The sequence below is a fragment of the Arvicola amphibius genome, chromosome X, assembly GCF_903992535.2.
Source record: "Arvicola amphibius chromosome X, mArvAmp1.2, whole genome shotgun sequence".
Classification (NCBI taxonomy): Eukaryota; Metazoa; Chordata; class Mammalia; order Rodentia; family Cricetidae; genus Arvicola; species Arvicola amphibius.
The window spans coordinates 132,417,805-132,436,958 of record NC_052065.1 but is presented as its reverse complement, the minus strand read 5'-3'; the positions used below and the strand labels follow the sequence as shown (position 1 = coordinate 132,436,958).

The window sequence follows — 19,154 nt, the reverse complement described above, 5'->3', positions numbered from 1 at the left end:
CTCTCTCTCTCTCTCTCTCTCTCTCTCTCTCTCTCTCTCTCTCTCTCTCTCTCTCTCTCTCTCTCTGTGTGTGTGTGTGTGTGTGTGTGTATGTGTGCATGTGTCTTTATGTTCCGTTAACCTCAGAAAAGAGGCAGCTGTGAGAATTCCTTCCTGAAAGAAATGCAAAAGAAAGTTTACTCCCTCCCTCTTCATAAGGTTCTAGCAACAAATTGTCCTGTGATTTTACCATAGTTCACCCTGGGTATATAATGATGTTTTGTTTTGGGTTTGTTTGTTTATTATTTTCTATCCTGACCACAGTTTCCCCTCCCTCCTTTCCTCCCAGTTCTTCTCCCATCCTCCCTCTGTCCCCACACCCCCAGTCCACTCCTCCATTTCTGTTCAGAAAAGGAGGTCTCTGATAGTATCTATAAAACATGGCATATCAAGTTGCAATAAGACTAAGCACCTCCCCTTGTATTAAGGCTGGGCAAGGTGACCCAGTATGAGGAGTAGGATCCTAAAAGTCAGTAAATGAGCCAGAGATAGCCCCTGTTCCCACTGTTAGCAGAAGAGGGACAGAAAGGATTGTAGGACCCAGAGGGGTCAAGGACACCACAAGAAAACCCACAGACTCAACTATCGTGAGCTCATAGGGGCTCAGAGACTGAACTGACAACCAGAGAGCCTGCATGGGACTGACCTAGGTTTCCTGCATATGTTAGTTTTGTAACAGTGAGTTTTTGATGTATGCATAGAGTATTGCCAGCAGGTATTTGGTAGGTGTGGCTAAGCAACTACAGTGCAAAGTATGTACCCAGCATGGAGCCTCCCAGTATTTCTCCACCCTGATGAACTTTGTGGGGCTGGTGCATTCTGCTCCACCAAAGGCCAAAGGGAACTGGGGCCCCAATCACATTTGCTGCTTAGGCTGGTTCCCTGGATCCAAGAGGCTCTGTGTTAGCACCATGGCGTTATCTGCATATGTTGCCTCTCCGTTCACCACACACAGCTGCTAAGAGATATCATCTCCACTCCTAGCATAACTTTTTGTCCCAGGAAGGTTTATGACCCACTCTGGGACAGGTCTGATCCTCTTCCCCTATGTTGTTTTATTATGGAAACTTTCTTTGAACTGATTGCTCTTCAGACTTTAAAGCCTTCCAGAAGCTCATTATCACAGAATTTGGCTGTCTATAACTTTTACCCGTTAGGCACTTGGGCTTGATATAAATTTTGCCACATTTGCCTTCTAGTAACTCCGACAGAACTCTTCTGCTTTGCCTATTTTCTAATTGTAACTGGATGTTTCTTTCCTGCCTGCCAGTTCCTGAATAATCACTCTGAGGCTTAATATTAATTACAAACTCTTTGCCCTACTATTAGCTCAGACTTATTATTAACTAGCTCTTACAAGTTAAATTAACCCACTTCTATTATTCTATATTTTACCACAAGGCTCGTTGCTTATTACCTCACATCTTTCTTCCCCAGTGGCTGCTGGAATCTCCTAGACTGTGCCTTTCTTTTCTTTTTATCTTCGCTTAGATTTCATGCCTGGCTCTATTCTGCCTGGCTATTGGCCAAATTAACTTCTTTATTAACCAATGGTAATAAAACATAGTTGCACCACACATAAAGGCATGCCACATCACCTCCCCTTTTCTAATTAAAACAAGATTTTAACTTCAATATTATAAAATTACATAAAACAAAGCAGTTTTCAAATAAGGGTTACAGTTATAATATTAAGTCTATTTGTACTTGATAAAATTAACGAAAATATTCTATCATCTTTTCTATCTTTGTGAGTCTAAAGTTTCATATCTAATTATCTTTCATTGTAACTAAGAAAAATTGTAACTATCTCGTCTTCAACTCCATCAAAGACCCCAGAAGGATATAATATTACCTAAGTAAACAGGAAATGCATTATAAGCAACGTCCAAAACTCTAGAAATGGCAGATATATCTGGCTACCTGGACAGTCACCCAAAGTTTTTCTTTGATGTTGAGGCACTCATCTTCAGCCTAGAGGCCTATAGTGTCTGGCAGACTTCTCAGTGAAGCAAGAGATTTGAAACTGTCCTGTCTATATTGGCAGTTTCTATATAGTTTCAGTCATTTTCTTCTGTGTCTTACAGAATGTCTGGCAGACTCTTCCATGAAGTGGGAACCCTGAAACACCATTCTATCTTGTTTTGCCAAGTTCAGCAGTCATTTTTATATGGGTCCTGCATGTCTAATTTATATAGCATACTGTCAAGCAGTCCCAGCAAGAGCAATTTCTTGCCCAAATGGCCAGGCTAGCCACATTGAAAGCAAACTCCATAAGGAGCTTCATCAATTCCTCCACTTGAAGTAAATGGTACTGCCAGAAGCAGATATGTCTCACTGTCAAGAAAAGTCTAAGTTCTTAAAAACATTTTAAGTACCATATTCTGTAGGTCTTTGAAGTATTTGAAGATTACCTATCCATCTGAACTATATCTCTGTATATTTAGAAAACCTAACTAACATGACTATAAATTTGATTATTATAGATGACTACTAATTTGTATTTTAACTATGTATTACATTTTTAAATGAGCTGCATAAGCATGATTTCTCAAACATGAGTATAAATATAAATATAACAAAATTGACCTTAAATGTATATCAATAAACCAAAATCCATACAATATAAAGTATTTTGATATTAACAGTTTTTGTATTGGAGTAGACTCAATAATCTACCTTTTTCATTATTTCTATTACATATCACCCTTTTTTTCTCTAGAAAGAGATTGACTATGACTATTAATCATTTATAACCAACCCCCTTTAAATGAAAATAAACATTTATAAACAATATTTTGGGAATTTGGGTGTAGTTGTAGGAGGAGGGCCTTCTTGTTTGTCCTGGCCATCCAGAACTGAAATAACCACACAGAAATTGTATTAATTAAATCACTGCTTGGCCCATTAGCTCTAAATTCTTATTGGCTAACTCTTTCATCTTAATTTAACCCATTTCTATTATTCTGTGTATCACCACGAGGTCGTGGCCTGCCAGTAGAGTTTCAGCACGTCTACTTCTGGCTGCAGATCCATGGTGTCTCCCCGACTCCTCCTTACTCCCAACATTCCATTTAGTTTTCTCTGTCTAGCTCTGTTCCCCTACAGCTCTGCTATAGGCCCAAAGCAGTTTCTTCATTAACCAATGAAAGCAACACATAGACAGAAGGACCTCCTACACCACATTTCCTACTGATTGGGGGTGCTGATGATCTTATGGGGATTCTGAGAAAATTTAGAATATGGTTAAATCTTGACTGGAGTAATTTGTATGGTTGATCCATCTCAGCCAGTAGCCTGGAAGCTGATTTGGATATTGGGGTTTTTTTTTTTTTTTGGTTTTTCAAGACAGGGTTTCCCTGTAGTTTCTAGAGCCTGTCCTGGAACTATCTCTTGTAGAACAGGCTGGCCTCGAACTCAGAGATCCGCCTGCCTCTGCCTCCCGAGTGCTGGCATTAAAGGCATGTGCCACCACTGCCCGGCTCTGATTTGGATATTGGATTACCTGGGCCATTACTCCATGAAGACTTCTCAGAAACTTACTCAATCAAACTGTATTAGCCTGGAAGGAATCCACAGCTTCTCATCTTCTGTGGAAACAAAAGCAGAACCTCTTTTCCAAAACAACATATACTTAGACCCAAATTTTGAAGTCAAATACCTTTATTTGGGTTTAGCTTAGCAGCCCCCACAATCAAATGTTTCTCTGCAGTTAGGTCATTAGCAGTCAAAAAAGTCAAAACATAATAGTATACACAATCCATTTTTATGTGTCTTATTATCATTTACCACTGCATTTCATTTTTAAGAACCTAGGTTTATTATCTTTAAATTATTCTTTTAATCTATAACTGTCTTATTCTTTATCCTCTACCAAGCCTATGCATGTTTATCAAACACATTGTAACCTGTTTAGAGGTCTTTATGCCCGAATCTATCTTTATTGTATATCTGTAATCGTTTTTTGACCAAGAGAGTCTTTTAAAATGATAAGCAGCCATGGCTAGGACCAACACAGTGGCTTTGGCTGTTGCCTCTGCCCCATTCAGCTTTCCAACATGGCAGAGGTACATTCACCATCAGCACTAGGAGCCATGCTCACCTCCTCCCCCAACTCTGGGAAGCAGCAGATCTTCTCTGCCACTAAGTTGCTTGAAGCATGCTGCCCTTAACCCCTTTTTCTCTTTATGAATAAAAATTAAATCTACGAGACAATGCATGGCTGATTAACCTCTCTGTACAAAGGCCTGTGTGAGATTGCAGAAACCTGCCACATAGCTTAGCTCATGGCGGATGTTGACCAACTCCATCTTGTAGGCAGCTATTGGGAGATGCTAAAGCCTCTCCAAATTTATAGAGATCCTGTACTACTAAAGTGCTCAGCAAAGCCATGTAAGCTCCATATTAATTTTTCTATTGCAATTCCCTCTTGAGGAAGTCACCTTGGCCTCAGATATATTTCTCACTACAGGTATCAGTGATTAGGAAGCCTCTGTACTCCATTACCAAGACCCCTGTTCCTCTCACGGAGCACATAATAAGGTCCACTTGTACATACAAATGGCTGGAAATAAAGGTGAAGGTCCAATAATCCTCCCCACCCTCTCATTCTATTGAGCTTATAGGCTCAATCATAGTTGATGCTTGCAAACAGGCATAGCTGGTCTAATGAGGATTGTGGCTTTTTTAGTTAGATGATAGTCCTCTCAAGGACCCTGCTGAATTAATTTGTCATTTAACTTAAGAATAGAATTCTGTCAGGCCTAGTAAATTCGGCATCATTTATTGCTCTTCTTATTCCAAGTTCTCTCAGTAGTGACTTTCTTTCCTCTATTGTTCTCTAGCCCATGGTATCCATGGGAACCTCAAGAAATGATAACCACCTATCTCTAATGGCTCATACAAACCACTCCATCAGGGACTGGTTCTCCTCAGACTGCCTCAGGTTATGCAACTTGTGTCTCAAGAAAGGATAGGTGGTTATATCACTTAATTTATCTACCTCTACAGCATTCAACATGATCCCATCTGCCTCTGTGTCTCACAACCTCACAAGCCTGTGTCTCTAAGGAATGTGGTTAGAGGATCCTTTGTTACTTATTTTAAAATGTTTTCCTAATTCCTGTATCCTAGTGCAGAATAGTTCCTTATCACCAGAGTCTCTGCATTGACCCATTGTTAAGTGCACCATCTGCCTGATGGATCATTGATTTCTCTTTTCAATCAAAGGTTGACAGTTTGTGATCTTTTGTTGCCTTTTTTTCTCTCTCTTCCTCTTTGCTACCTGACTTATCCCATAGTTTACAATTTTTAGAGCTTTCCGAAGGGCTCATTAATACAGATACAAATTGGGGTCTTTTTATCTTTGCCTGACACCTCTCCATACAACCATGAGAAGTGGTAAGCCAACATCAACATCTCATCCTCTCATTTACCAATTTTCCTGAAAATTCAGAGGCTAACATGAAGGATGTCCCTACATGTAAATTTTCTATTGTAATTCCTGTCTTGGAGCAGCCAGCCACTTTGGCCTCAAATATATTTCTTTTTTCTTTACTATATTTTACATACCAAGAAGTTTCCCCTCCCTCCATTCTTTCTGTCCCCTCTCCCACCTCCCTCCTACCCCTCCCCCATCCACTCCTTTATCTCCATTCAGATTGGGTAAGGCCTCCCATGGGAGTCAACAAAGCATGGCATATTCAAGCCCTCCCCACCCCGTATCAAGGCTGAACAAGTCATTCCACTATAAGGGAATAGGTTCCAAAGAGTCAGCTCATACATGAGATATAGGTCCTGGTCCCACTGTTAGGGGCCCCACAAAAGACCAAGCTATACATCTGTCACCCAGATGCAGAGGGCCTAGGTCAATCCCATGCTAGCTCCCTAGCTATTGATCCAAAGTCTGTGAGCTCCCACAAGATTGGGTAAGTTGTCTCTGGATTTTCCTGTCATAACCTTGACCCCCCACACACACACCCTTGCTCATATAATTCCTCCTCCCTCTCTTCAACTGGACTTTCACAGATATATTTCTAAAGGAAGCTTCTGTACCCTATGGCCAAGAACCCCATTCCTCTTAGGGTACTACTATTAGAGACTATAATATCTGCCCTAGACCTTAGAGATTGACAAAAAGAATGTGTGAGCTAAGTTGGAGGAAAGAGTTTTGTAGACTATCCTCTCACTAAAACAACTACAATACTCATCAGATCAGCTGTGCCTGCTTGCAGTCATCAACTATGATTGAGCCTATGGGCTCAATGGAATGAAGTTCAGGGAGGAATCATTGGACCCTCACCTGAGTATCCAGCAATTTGCATGCAAGGTGACCCTTACTGCATGCATCCCATGGGTCTGTAGGTTTGTGTTAAAGTACACAGACTGGAAATAAGTAGGAAAAGGAGGCTCCATCTGTGTGGCTATGGGAATTCAATCATCTATAAGTAAGCCTTAATAACCCATGGGTCTGTAGGAGGTGTTAAAGTACACAGACTGGAAATGAGTAGGAAAAGGAGGCTCCATCTGTGTGGCTATGGGAATCCAATCATCTATAAGTAAGCCTAATAACCTCATTGACTTACCAGAGTGGTGCATTACTACTTTGCTTTGTCATTAGGACCTTAGAAGAGGGGAGATCTTGTTTATGCATTCTCCATATTTCTCACAATCAAGGGTCTAAGATCTGGAGCCCCTGAGGTTGATGAGTAAAGTACTCTCCTGACAAGTTTGCACACATTTGGTGTAGGTCTGATGACAAGGCTAGCTTATTTAGATTCCCTCTATTTGGGGTGGTTCTGATTTTACCCTTTTCAGAGGCTGGTAACTCTCTGTTCTGCAGACCTGATCCAGGGACCACAAAATAGGCTTTCATCTTACTCTAACAAACCAGGAAGAACTGAATGATTGAGATTTTCAGAAACATATCCGAAATTCATTCCCTCAGAGCTGGTAGCAAGGACAGAATGAAATTATCTAGCAACCCCTAAGCTCTCTCTTAGCATCTTTCCATTGATTTATTTCCTTCATGAATGTTGGTAGAGACTGCTTGTTCATTTCCCATCTTCCCAGACCTGAAATAATCACTCAGAAAGTATATTAATTATAACACTGCTTGGCCTGTATTAGCTTATACATATTTCTTGATAACTCTTACATCTTATATTAACCCATTTCTATTAAGCTGTGTATCACAACGTAGCTGTGGCTTACTGGGCAAAGTTCCAGCATCTGTCTCCTCTGGTGGCTAAATGGTATCCCTTTGACTCCACCTACTCTCTCCTCCTCTATCTGCTTGGAATTCCTGCCTTGCCCTATTGTGCACTGCAATAGGCCCAAAGCAGCTTTATTAATTAACCAATGGTATTTGCAGCATATAGAAGGGAGTCCCATATCACATCCCCTTTTATGTCTAAATAAAAAGGAAGGTTTTAACTTTAACATAGTAAAATTACATATAAAAAACAGGTATCAAGCAAGAATTGTAGTCACAATATTTATATCTATTTTATCTTTTATCATAACTAAGGAAAATTATAATTATAATTATCTATTCTTTAACTCCACCAAAGACCCCAGAAGGATGTAGTATTACCTAAGTTAACAGGAAGTACATTGTAAGCAATTTCCAAAACTCTAGAATTGACAGAGACATCTCACTGCCTGGACAGTCACACAAATTTCTTCTATAACATTGGGACATCCATCTTCAGCCTACAGGCCCATGGTATTTGGTAGACTTTTCCATGGAGCAGGAAATTTCAAAGACAATTCCACCAATACTGACAGTTTGTCACTCACTTTTTTCTGTATACTGAAGGATGTCTGGCAGACTTTTTCATGAAGCAGAATCCCTGAAGGACCGTCTCACCTTTAGGCATGTTCAGCAGTCATTTTCTGTGGGTCCTACATTTCCAGTTCATAAAGCATACCATCAAGCAGTCCAGGCAGTTTCTTGCCCAAATGGCTAGCCAACACCATAAGTAACCTCTTCAATACCCATCATCCTCTTGAAGTAGATTTGTTTTGCCAGGATCAAATGTGTCTCATCGTCATGAAAAGTCCTAAGTTCTTAAATCACTTTAAGTGCCATATTCTGTTAATCTTTGAAAGATTTAAAGATTATCTATCTAACTGGAAAATATTTCTGTACATCTAGAAAACATAACATGATGGGGGAAGCTTTATTAACCAATCATCTTTAAGAGGTGGATCTAAGGATGAGGTGTGGCTTTCTGGGACCCAGAGAAAAAAACATGTGCACAGACCAGGTGCCCTCTCTCTGTGTGGTTCTGCTGTGACCAAGCAGAGCCTGGACTTTCCATTCTTGTGGCCTGAGTTTCCCCTTATAATAAATAAAAATCTGTTTATCCTTTAAGCTAGCCTGGTTATTTCACAAATCGAGTTAACTTCTACAGTTGACGCTCAACGTCTGCCACTGTGTTCTCCGCCAGGCTCGGCACACATCCAGCCCCTGTTGCCTCCTTCAGCCTGCCTCAGCCACAGTCTGTGCACAGAGCCAGTGTTAATTTGGATATAGAATTCTCATGCAGCAGCCCTGAGTAGCCACAATTCTTTATATTTTCTCACTGAACACTTCAGAACGCTTCAAGTCCCTGTGCCCAATCCCCCACACCCTGGTCCCTGTGCCCACCACTCATCTCCCACTGCTGTGCACCACAAAAACTCAGATGGGACACAGGTTTTCCCGGGTGCCTTGGTTATCTTGTTATTCCTGTGCTTGTGCAGCTGCTGACCAGTCAGGGACAACCGCGGAACACACAGTCTGTGTTTTACACTAAATAAATATTTTTAATCTGAGCTTATCATTTAGCATTTCACTCGAAAATCAGATTCAGACCAGTTACGTAGCTCCAAGTGCGCCAAGGACACCTACTGGCAGGTAACCGTTACTGCATGTACTCCAGCTCAAAATCAACCACAGTTAAGATTTAAAATTTGAAATATAAATTATGAATTTATAATTTAAAAGGGCAAGATGATGAACAACTTAATCATCCAGGATTTCAATAGCCTTTTTACTTATACCATGTATGAGATTATACAAAACTTATATGATTTCCCTCCTATATCATTATATTTGATTCTGGGGATTAGTTTTGTCCTCTGTAATTTCTCCTTAAAAACATGATTTGATAATAGGGCCAAGAATAAGGCACTTTACAAAATAATACAGTTTTTACAGACTGACACTTATCAATTAAAAAAAATTCATAACTCTGGAGAAGGATACAAACAATTTGACTAACAAAACCCAGTCAAATGTGGTACTTTAAAAAATGATACAGTCTTTACAAGACTGGTAATAATCTACTACAAGAAAAATTCAACACTCTGAAGAAGGATACAGGCAATTTAACAAACAAAACCCAGTCAACTTCATAGGGTGCTAAGACATTGAGAAAATTTGTACTGTTAAATGCATTAATTGGACTCTGTCAAAGGGTTATGATAGACTGACTAATAAAGTGTCTCTCCAGGAAGGTAATATGCATGCTATAAAAACTATGTCCAAGGATGAGACATTATCTCTACTGGACAGACTTTTTACTTCAACATTACAAATGAGACCTTAGGTGATTGCTCAGGTGCCAATTGTCTCTGTCATATACTGCTCACTTTGAAAGATGCTTGATGGCACTTCCTGCCTACTCAAATGATATTACCTCCCTTCTCAAGCCTACAATGGGGTTGAAGATTAGATAGTTGTAGCTATCTGCCTCTTATGACTTAGATGAGAATCTTTGGAATAGAATGTTTATAAACAAACATTTGTCATGTGTTCCTTGTTTAATATTGTCTATGTTGGTTATAATTTTATACTTAATATCTGTTCCTGTTGAATATAGTTGAATTGGGTTTGGATCGCTCTTGTTTAGATGAAAGGGGGAGGTGATGGGGGAGGCTTTATTAACCAATCATCTTTAAGAGGTGGATCCAAGGATAAGGCATTGTAGGAGGAGGGCCTGCTTGTTTGTCATGGCCACCCAGCTAGCTTATCCCCAAAGTAACCACACAGAAACTATATTAATTAAATCACTGCTTGGCCCATTAGCTCTAGTTTCTTATTGGCTAATTCTTACATCTTAATTTAACCAATTTCTATTAATATGTATATCGCCATGTAGCAATGGCTTACCAGGTGAAATTTAGCACATCTATCTCCAGCGGTGGATCCATGGCGACTCCTGACTTTGCTTTCTTCCTCCCAGCATTCATTTCTATTTTCTCTGCCTACATAAGTTCTGCTCTATCAGGCCAAGGCAGTTTCTTTATTCATTAACCAATACAAATAACATACAGAGGGGATTCCCACATCACCTCCCCTTTTCTGTTTAAATAAAAGGGAAGGTTTTAACTTTAACAGTAAAATTACATATAACAGGTATCAAGCAAGAATTACCGTTACAATATTTTTATTTACTTTATCTTTTATCATAACTAAGGAAAACTATATCTGCAACTATCTATTCTTCAACTCCATCAAAGACCCCAGAAGGATATACTATTACCTAAGTAAACAAGAAGTGCATTATAAACAACTTCCAGAACTCTAGAATTGACAGAGACATCTCACTGCCTGGACAGTCACCCAAAGTCCTTCTGTACCATGGGACACTCATCTTCAGCCTACAGGCCCATAGTATCCAGCAGACTTTTCCACGAAGCAGAAAACTTCAAAGATAGTATTGGCAGTTTGTCAGTCACTTTCTTCTGTGTCCTGCAAATATCTAGCAGACTCTTTCACGTAACAGAAACCCTGAAGGACCATCTCACCTTTAGGCAAGTTCAGTAGTCATTTCTCTGCAAGTCCTGCATATCCAGTTTATACAGCCAGGCAAGAGCAGTTTCTTGCCAAATGGCTAACAAACTCCATAAGGAGCCTCTTCGGTGCCCATCTTCTTCTTGAAGTAGTTAGTGCTGCCAGGAGCAGATGTGTCTCACTATCATGAAAAGTCTTAAGTTCTTAAACATATTAAATTCCATATTCTGAAGGTCTCTGAAAGATTTGAAGAATACCTATCTAACTGATATATTTATATATATACACATATATATATACATACATATATATATATATATATATATACGAAGATTTGAGGAATACTTAACTGAGATATATATATATATATATATATATATATATATATATATATATATCCAAAGTAACATGACTACAATCTTGACTATTATAAATGACAATCTATTAGCCTATATTTCTTAATTAGACATTATATTTTTAAATGAACTACACAATCACAATACCTTAATCAAGAGCAGAAATATACATATAACAAAATTGACCTTAAATTTGTATCAATAAACCAAGATCCATACCAATGCAATTTATGCATATTTATATCATATCCCCCTTTAAATGTAAAGAAACATTTATAGACAATATTTGGGAATATGGGCATAGTTTTTTTCCATACTACTTCCTGCTGTTTGGGGGTATTGTTAATTAGGTCTTTTATGGTGTATCCCATGTATTAGGTTCATCTCACTCAGCAGTTTGGTGAAGTAATTTTTTGAGGATTTTCATGGCAACCTTCCAGGGGCCATGGTTTATCAAACCATATTGGTCTATAAGCAATCCACTGGTTCTCATCTTCTGTGAAAACAAAAGAAGGCTCTCTTTTCCAAAGCAACATATCCTTAGACCCGAATTTGGAAGTCATGATACCTTTATAATATACATGTTGGTTTAGTTTAGTAGCCTATACAATGAAATGTCTCTCTGTACTTAGCTCCTTCACAATCAAAAAGTCAAAGAAAACACAATAATATACATAATCCAGACTCTCTATGAATTTTTCATCTTTACATGACTTATTTTTCTTTACTCTTTTTAATCTATGACTGTCTGTACTATCTCTTTAAAGACTTTTTAAAAAACAATTTACTTCTTTTCCAACTCTCTATATTCTTCTCTCTCCCAAGGCTACATACATTTATCCAACACAATGACCCATTTAGAGTCATGTAACAGAAACCCTGAAGGACCATCTCACCTTTAGGCAAGTTCAATAGTCATTTCTCTGCAAGTCCTGCATATCCAGTTGATAAAGCCAGGCAAGAACAGTTTCTTGCCCAAATGGCTAACAAACTCCATAAGGAGCCTCTTTGATGCTCATCTTCTTCTTGAAGTAGTTAGTGCTGCCAGGATTTATGTCTAAATTTGTCCTATTGTGAATCTATAATTGTTTACTGTCCAGGAATGTTTTTTAAGATGCTAAGCACTTCTTAAAAATTTAACCTGTGTCATTGCTAGATCAAATATGGTAGTGCCTACCTGCCCCTCCTAGTCCAGCAATGGTGGAACCTCTTGAGCCTTTGAGCTGCTAGTGCCTTTGAGCTGTGTGCACCACCCCACTTCTAGGCACACAGAGAGTCCACATTGCCATCAAGCAAGCCGCAGCACTTTGCTCACAAACCCAACTAAAATGTTCTGTAGCCGGATCTCCTTTCTGAGTCAGAGGTTGTGCTGGCAGCCTGGCACAGAAAGCCTGCATTTCAAAACAGTATGGCTTTTTTTTCTGCTGCTGCTGCTGCTACTGCTGCTGTTGATGATGGTGATGATGAGTCAGGAAAATTTCTCTTAAAGGAGCTGTGGCACAATACCAGCAACGAGCAAAAAGCTTTGTTAAACTCTGTATTTTTTTCTAGAATTCCTTTTCAAGTTTTCTCAGGTTTTACCATGGGGTTAGTTGACCACATTGGACTGCCAATTGTAGGAGAAGGGCCCGCTTGTTCATCCCAGCCGACGGGTTGCTTAGCCCCAAAATAACCACACCGAAACTATATTAAGTAAATCACTACTTGGCCCATTAGCTCTAGCTTCTTATTGACTAACACTTCTATTAATGTAACCCATGTCTATTAATCTGTATATCATCACATGGCTATGGCTTACTGGGTAAAGTTCACAGCATCTGTCCCTGGCAGCTCCATGGCTTCTCTCTAACTCCACCTTCCTCCTCCCATGCTAAATGCCAAACTATTTTTATTCACTAACCAATAAAAACAACACATAGACAGAAGGACCTCCCGTACCAGATGGTAAGTAAAAACTAGAAGAGTTATGAGATATATGCTAGAAAAAGATTATTTTCTTAAAGTGACAGAAATTTATTTTAGTAAAAAAGAAAAACTTATTGAAATTCTGTTATCTAAGAGACTATACATTATATAATGAATATAATGTTGAACACCTTCTGATGAAGTCTCATATGGAAACAGAGAACTTGTTTTTGGAAAATGGAAAGCAGGCTATTTTGGTATAAATGGACAAGAACTTGATGATTTGTATCCTATGGTATAGTGATGGATACAGATAACAACACATGGATAGCATATCCATATTGTATGAAATGAAAGATTAATACCACCTCTGACAAAGAAGAGGTATACAAACCCAACAAGATACATATGATTAAGACCCAATTAGCTAGTTTGTGATTGCTAATTACTACTTTAATATTATATGAATCTAAACCCAGACTCTGAAAAATAAACATTTGTCCTCTTTATATGTGACTTGTACATTTTAATTTTTACATGTGTGTATATGTGTGTGTATGTGGTAGATATCATGATACAAAAAGGCAAATGTGAGAAGGAAAAAGAACTCTTTGGAGAATGGGGGAGAAGAAAATGGTGGAAATAGATTAGATATGAAATTAAAGTGAAATGAGGGATCCTGGGATGAGGAAAGAGATAAGGGAGGGGAAGAGGCTAGAAGAGAGGACTCAAAGAGAAAAATTAGCAAATACAAAATATTATGAAATTGCTATAACCAAACCCACTGTATTCTGTTCTAGCACATTAAATGTAAAATAAAAAATAAAAATAATTCCAAAGTGAACCTGGCTTACAAGACTGAAGAATTTTTTATTCCATTGTATATACATTGTGGGCCTCCTTCAGATCATAGTCTCTGATGTCCACAACGATATCTTACTTTAGAGGGGAGACAAGCCAGCAAGACACTTGAAATCCATGCAGTATCCACTTGTCTTTAGGGTGCTATGCATCACTAGCCCCAATAATGGAGTCTTCTCACATGCCATAAATGGGAAAGTCCCACTGAAAACCTAAGTGGTTTCTGGAAAGAGACCATTTAGCTAGAAAGCAAGGGAGTATAGATGTAGCATGAATTCTAATTGGTTTTAATGATAAAATCTTGAGTCAGATATAGGGGTAAATGCTGAAATATGACAGAAGGAGAGTAAATTCTCAAATTTAATAGATGATCCTGTCTCTAGGAATCCTTAGACTGAACGTTCTATCTGTGATACCTCAGGCTGCATCTGAGCACCTGCCTCCTCACATCTTATATTCCTCTCTGCCCAGCTATATTACTTCCCATCTCCATTTCCCTACAACTGGGATTAAAGGTGTGAGCAACCACCACTTGGCTGTTTCTCTTTTAGACTGATTCAATCTTGTGGATCCCAGAGTGGCCTAGAACGCACAGAGATCCACATGCCTCTGTTTCCTGGAATTAATGGTGGGCTAGAACAATCCCCAGAAAAAGGAAACATGGGTCAAAAGGACAGAGCTCCAGGCACTGGGCCCTGTTCTGAGCAGCTGCTAAGGAAACAGGTGAGATGGTAGCCTGTGATGGACAAATGCTCACAGTACTGATCAGAATCATGGAGGCAGGTGGTCATCCACCAAAAGGGGGTGACTTGTGAGGAAGAGAACTCTGTAGATGTTGGTCCCTATATTCTCATCTGTGTCCCCAGGGAGCTGGAGCTATTTTGAGGTACCTGGATGATGGCATAAGTCACAAAACAATCCCATACCAGTTTGGAATAATGATTAATAAAAGGGTTATTTATTTAAAGGAAAAACACTTACAGATCACTGTCCTAGACAACAGCCCTCTGCACGACCAGGAAAAGAGTCTAGTAGCCAGAAGCGGAGCCAGAAACAAGAGAGAGAGCACATGGCTACTGCTGCTTTTTAAAGCCAAAGAGACCACGCCCAAGTAGGCTGGTATCTTAAAGGCTATTGACTGAAGGAGGAGAAGGAACTTCCACAGCATCTCCCCCTTCTGTTTAAGTAAGAGAGTTCTAAGCCCAATACAAAACAATATACACTAGGAACAGATATTAAGTATAAGATTAGAATTACAATCAGCATAAACAATATTAAGCAAGGAACATATGCAAAATGTTTTAATAAATATTCTATCCTATGGAGTCTAAGTCTTGTATAGGAAATGGCTTGGCTAGATCATAAGAGGACAGTAACTATGATTATCTAATCTTCAACCCTATCGAAGGCCTGAGAAGGGAGATAATATTACTTGAGCAGGCAGGAAGTACAATCAAATAGCTTTTAAAGCAAGCAATATATGACAGAGACAATTAGCTACCTGAGCAATCACACAAAGTCTCATGTTGCAATGTTGAAGCAAGCAACTTTGGCTATGGCCTAGTGTAATTGACAGACCATTTTCAGAGGCAGGAAATTTTTCAAAACTGTCTTATCCTGATCTCACATAGTCCCATGCTTTGTATGGAAACAGGGGCAGGAGGCAAGTGGCATATGGTTCAGACAGCATGTGATGTGTACCAGCTTGTACCAGTGAGACAGTGGCTGGAGGCTATCAAAAGCTGGTGAACCCTGCAGTGACTGGAAGAGACAAGCGAAGGCAATAGGCTCTGGAGGGCATATAAGCAGTGGACACTGTGGCTCTCCTGTCCATGTAGGAGGAAATAGTTGGTCTGCAGATGTATCTGCTTAACATGCACAGACTCCACAGGGACCCCAGATATGGTTTACACTGCGTACCCACCAGAAGATGGAACTTTGTAAATGAGACTAGAAGAATAAACTTTACTTTTTGAAGAAAAAAATAACTGTTTTATCCTGTCTTGGCAAGATTTTTCAATCCTGCTTACCCATTTCTGGATATCATGTAACTTATCAGTGGTTGAGGCATTGTCAGTTCCTTGCCCAAGAAGAAAACAAGCTCCAAGTGTCTTTGGTGCTCAACATTCTCTCGGGAATACATTGGTGCTGTCAACAGAACCCTAAGTTATTTAAATGCCATGTTCCACAGAACCTTGAAGTAGTTGAAGATTACCTATCTAGACAGAATATAATCTCTATGTATCTAAAGAACCTAATGTATCTAAAGAACAGTATGTACAGCAAGCATGAACAACTATTGACCTAAAACTTCATGTCAGAATATTAAATAACATGTAAACAAATGTGCAACATATGAGGATAATGACTTCAAAATGTAAACAATATATAAGTATCTAAGTAGGAGTAATATATAATGCAATATGAAAAGATATCCTAAAAGTTGTATCAATATACAAAATGTCCTAAACAGAGATAATAACATATATATATATATATATATATACATACACAATCTGGCAAAATAATTTTGTACAAATAAACAAAAGTAACAGATATAATTTGAACTTATATCAATATATAAAAATTATACCAATGTAAATTATCCATGAAAATTAGTTCACAAGTATTCACTCTATTACCCACTATTACTATTACCCCCTTTTTAAAAACAAACATAGTTTTCACACAAACCCTCTATCTGATACAATAATCAATAACCCCTAAACAGTGTTCCCAACCCTATTGTCAAACTTTTTGGGAATAGGGGCATCATCTTCTAGAATTACTTCCCGCTGTCATGGGGGCAATGTTCTCTTAATGGGATCCTGCAAAATTAAAGTGATGGTTAAGTTTCAAAATTACTATCTAGTATAGTTGCAAACAATTTCCAAGCAGTCGATAGATAGGTTTCTTTTTTTCAAAGTTCTTAGTTGGAGTCCTGGCCAGAATGTGTAGTGAGGAGCTGTGGGCTGCTTTCCTGCAGCCCTGCTCCTGATCGCTGGGCTAGCTTGTGCCCCGAAATAATTACATGGAAACTGTATTCTTTTAAACACTGCCTGGCCCATTATTTCTAGCCTCTTATTGTCTAATTCTCACATCTCTTGTTTTAACCCATATCTAATAATCTGTGTAACACCACAAAGTGGTGTCTTACCGGAAAATATTCAGCACATCTGGCCTGGTGGCTGGCTTCATGGCATCTTGTTGTAGAGGCAGGGCATTGTCTGAGCCATCTATCTCACTTCCTTCTTCCTGTTCTGTCTACTCCACCCACCTAAGGGCTGGCCAAAGCAGTTTCTTTATTAAAACAGAAGACCCTCCCACATCAAGAATGTCATGAGAAAGTGCACCATTTCAGCAGCTGGTACCCAAATGAAGAAGCAGTCTTATAGTAGCGCTATCTGCATCACAATGTCATCTCAACTAGGTAGAGTTGTTGCTGTGGGGCCCCATCTTCTTCCTGGAAATTTCAAAGATTACTGCAGGAAAAGGATCTGTAGGAAAATCTATTGATCATCATGGAAAAATTAAACATCATTCATATATACATACATTCAATGAAGAATATGATATAGACAAAAAATACATGGAGAAAGTAAAATTTTTTCCTAAGGTCTTCCTTCTGTCCCATACCAGATGGCTCCTGATATGAGACAGAAACTCTGAATGTTCCTTTTAACAACACGCTTGGATTTAGAGAAGTATACAGCCATTGTCCAACTCCAAAACCAGCTGAATATGTGTGTGTGTGTGTGTGTGTGTGTGTGTGCATGCATGCGTGTGTGTGTGTGTGTGTGTGTGTGTAAATGTAAGTGTAACCCATTGTTGCGGGAGCTCCTTCCGCTCCTTCAGCCAATAGTTGCTGAGATACCAGCCCATTGAGACGCAGTCTCTCCTTTTTTAAAAAAGCAGCATCTGCCCTCTGCTTGCTCTCTGGCTTCCAGCTCCGCTTCCTGCGACTAGGCTCCCTTCCTGATTGTGCAAAGGGCTGTTGTCTGGAACGGTGATCTGTAAGTTTTTCCCCCTTAAATAAATAACCATTCTATTAATCATAATTCCAAACTGGTGTGGGATTGTTTATGATTTACGCCTTCAACCCATACCTGGATTCATAAACCATATTCTGTTTTCTAGATGCTCCTTAGTGGATAGTTATTTTTTTTTCTTCTGTAAGCATTCAAACATACAAGGTTTCCTGAATTTTTGATGATGTGTATTTTCCAGCAAAGATAAGAGCAGAACCCTGCCCTAACCCTCATGAGCTTTACTTACCACCTGTATGATGGTCACCATTGTGGATGTGGTTTCATTTCTCTTTTTCAAGAGGTTTCTCCTTTCCAAAGCGAATCTTTATTAGTTTTGATGATATCCATAATTTTTCTTCTCCTGTGGAAACAAAAGCAAAACCCCTTCCCCAATGTAATACATCTCCTGGTTTCCATTGTGAGGTCAACACATCCTTGAAATATACTGGTTGATTCAGTTCAGAAGTTTTTTCCATTATCCAATGCCTCTTCCGCTGCTGTTGTTCCTTTCTCATTAGTGTTAAGAAAATTAAAGGTTAATAAAGCATTATGCAATCTATTTCTGGGGGTATTTTCCATCACTTTCTGTTTGTTCAGCAGATCCTTTATAGTATGAATTGACCTTTCTATTAAACTGCCTGACCTCTAGGATTATTTGGTATACCTGAAATGTGCTTTATATTATAATAAGCAAAGAAGCATTTCATTTTCTTAGATACATATGCTGGACCATTGTCTGTCTTTATTTGTGCAGGTATACCCATAATGGCCATAAATTCCAGTAAATGTGTGATTACCAAATTAGCCTTTTCTGAGATCAGGGCAGTTGCCCATTGAAAACCTGAATATGTGTTTATGGTGTTGTGTGCATATTTTAATTTACCAAATTCTGTAAAGTGGAACACATCCATCTGCCAGATTTCATTCCTTTCAATATACTTTGGGTTACTTCCAGCAGGCAATAGTGTTTGATTATAGAAAGAGCAAGTAGGACATCGCTTTATAATCTCTTTAGCTTGTTGCCATGTAATAGAAAACTCTTTCTTAAACCTTTGATATTTACATGATGTTTTTTATGAAATTCTTTATTTTTTTATTTTTTTATTAAAAATTTCCACTTCCTCCCCTCCTCCCATTTCCCTCCCCTCCCCCCACTCCCTCCTCTCTCTCCAGTCCAAAGAG

At 38.9% G+C, this 19,154-nt stretch overlaps 1 pseudogene; it reads left to right on the top strand.

Moving 5' to 3' along the window:
* The first annotated feature begins 13,421 nt into the window (after nucleotides 1–13,421).
* Nucleotides 13,422–13,540, top strand: LOC119805651 (annotated as a pseudogene).
* The last annotated feature ends 5,614 nt before the right edge of the window (nucleotides 13,541–19,154 follow it).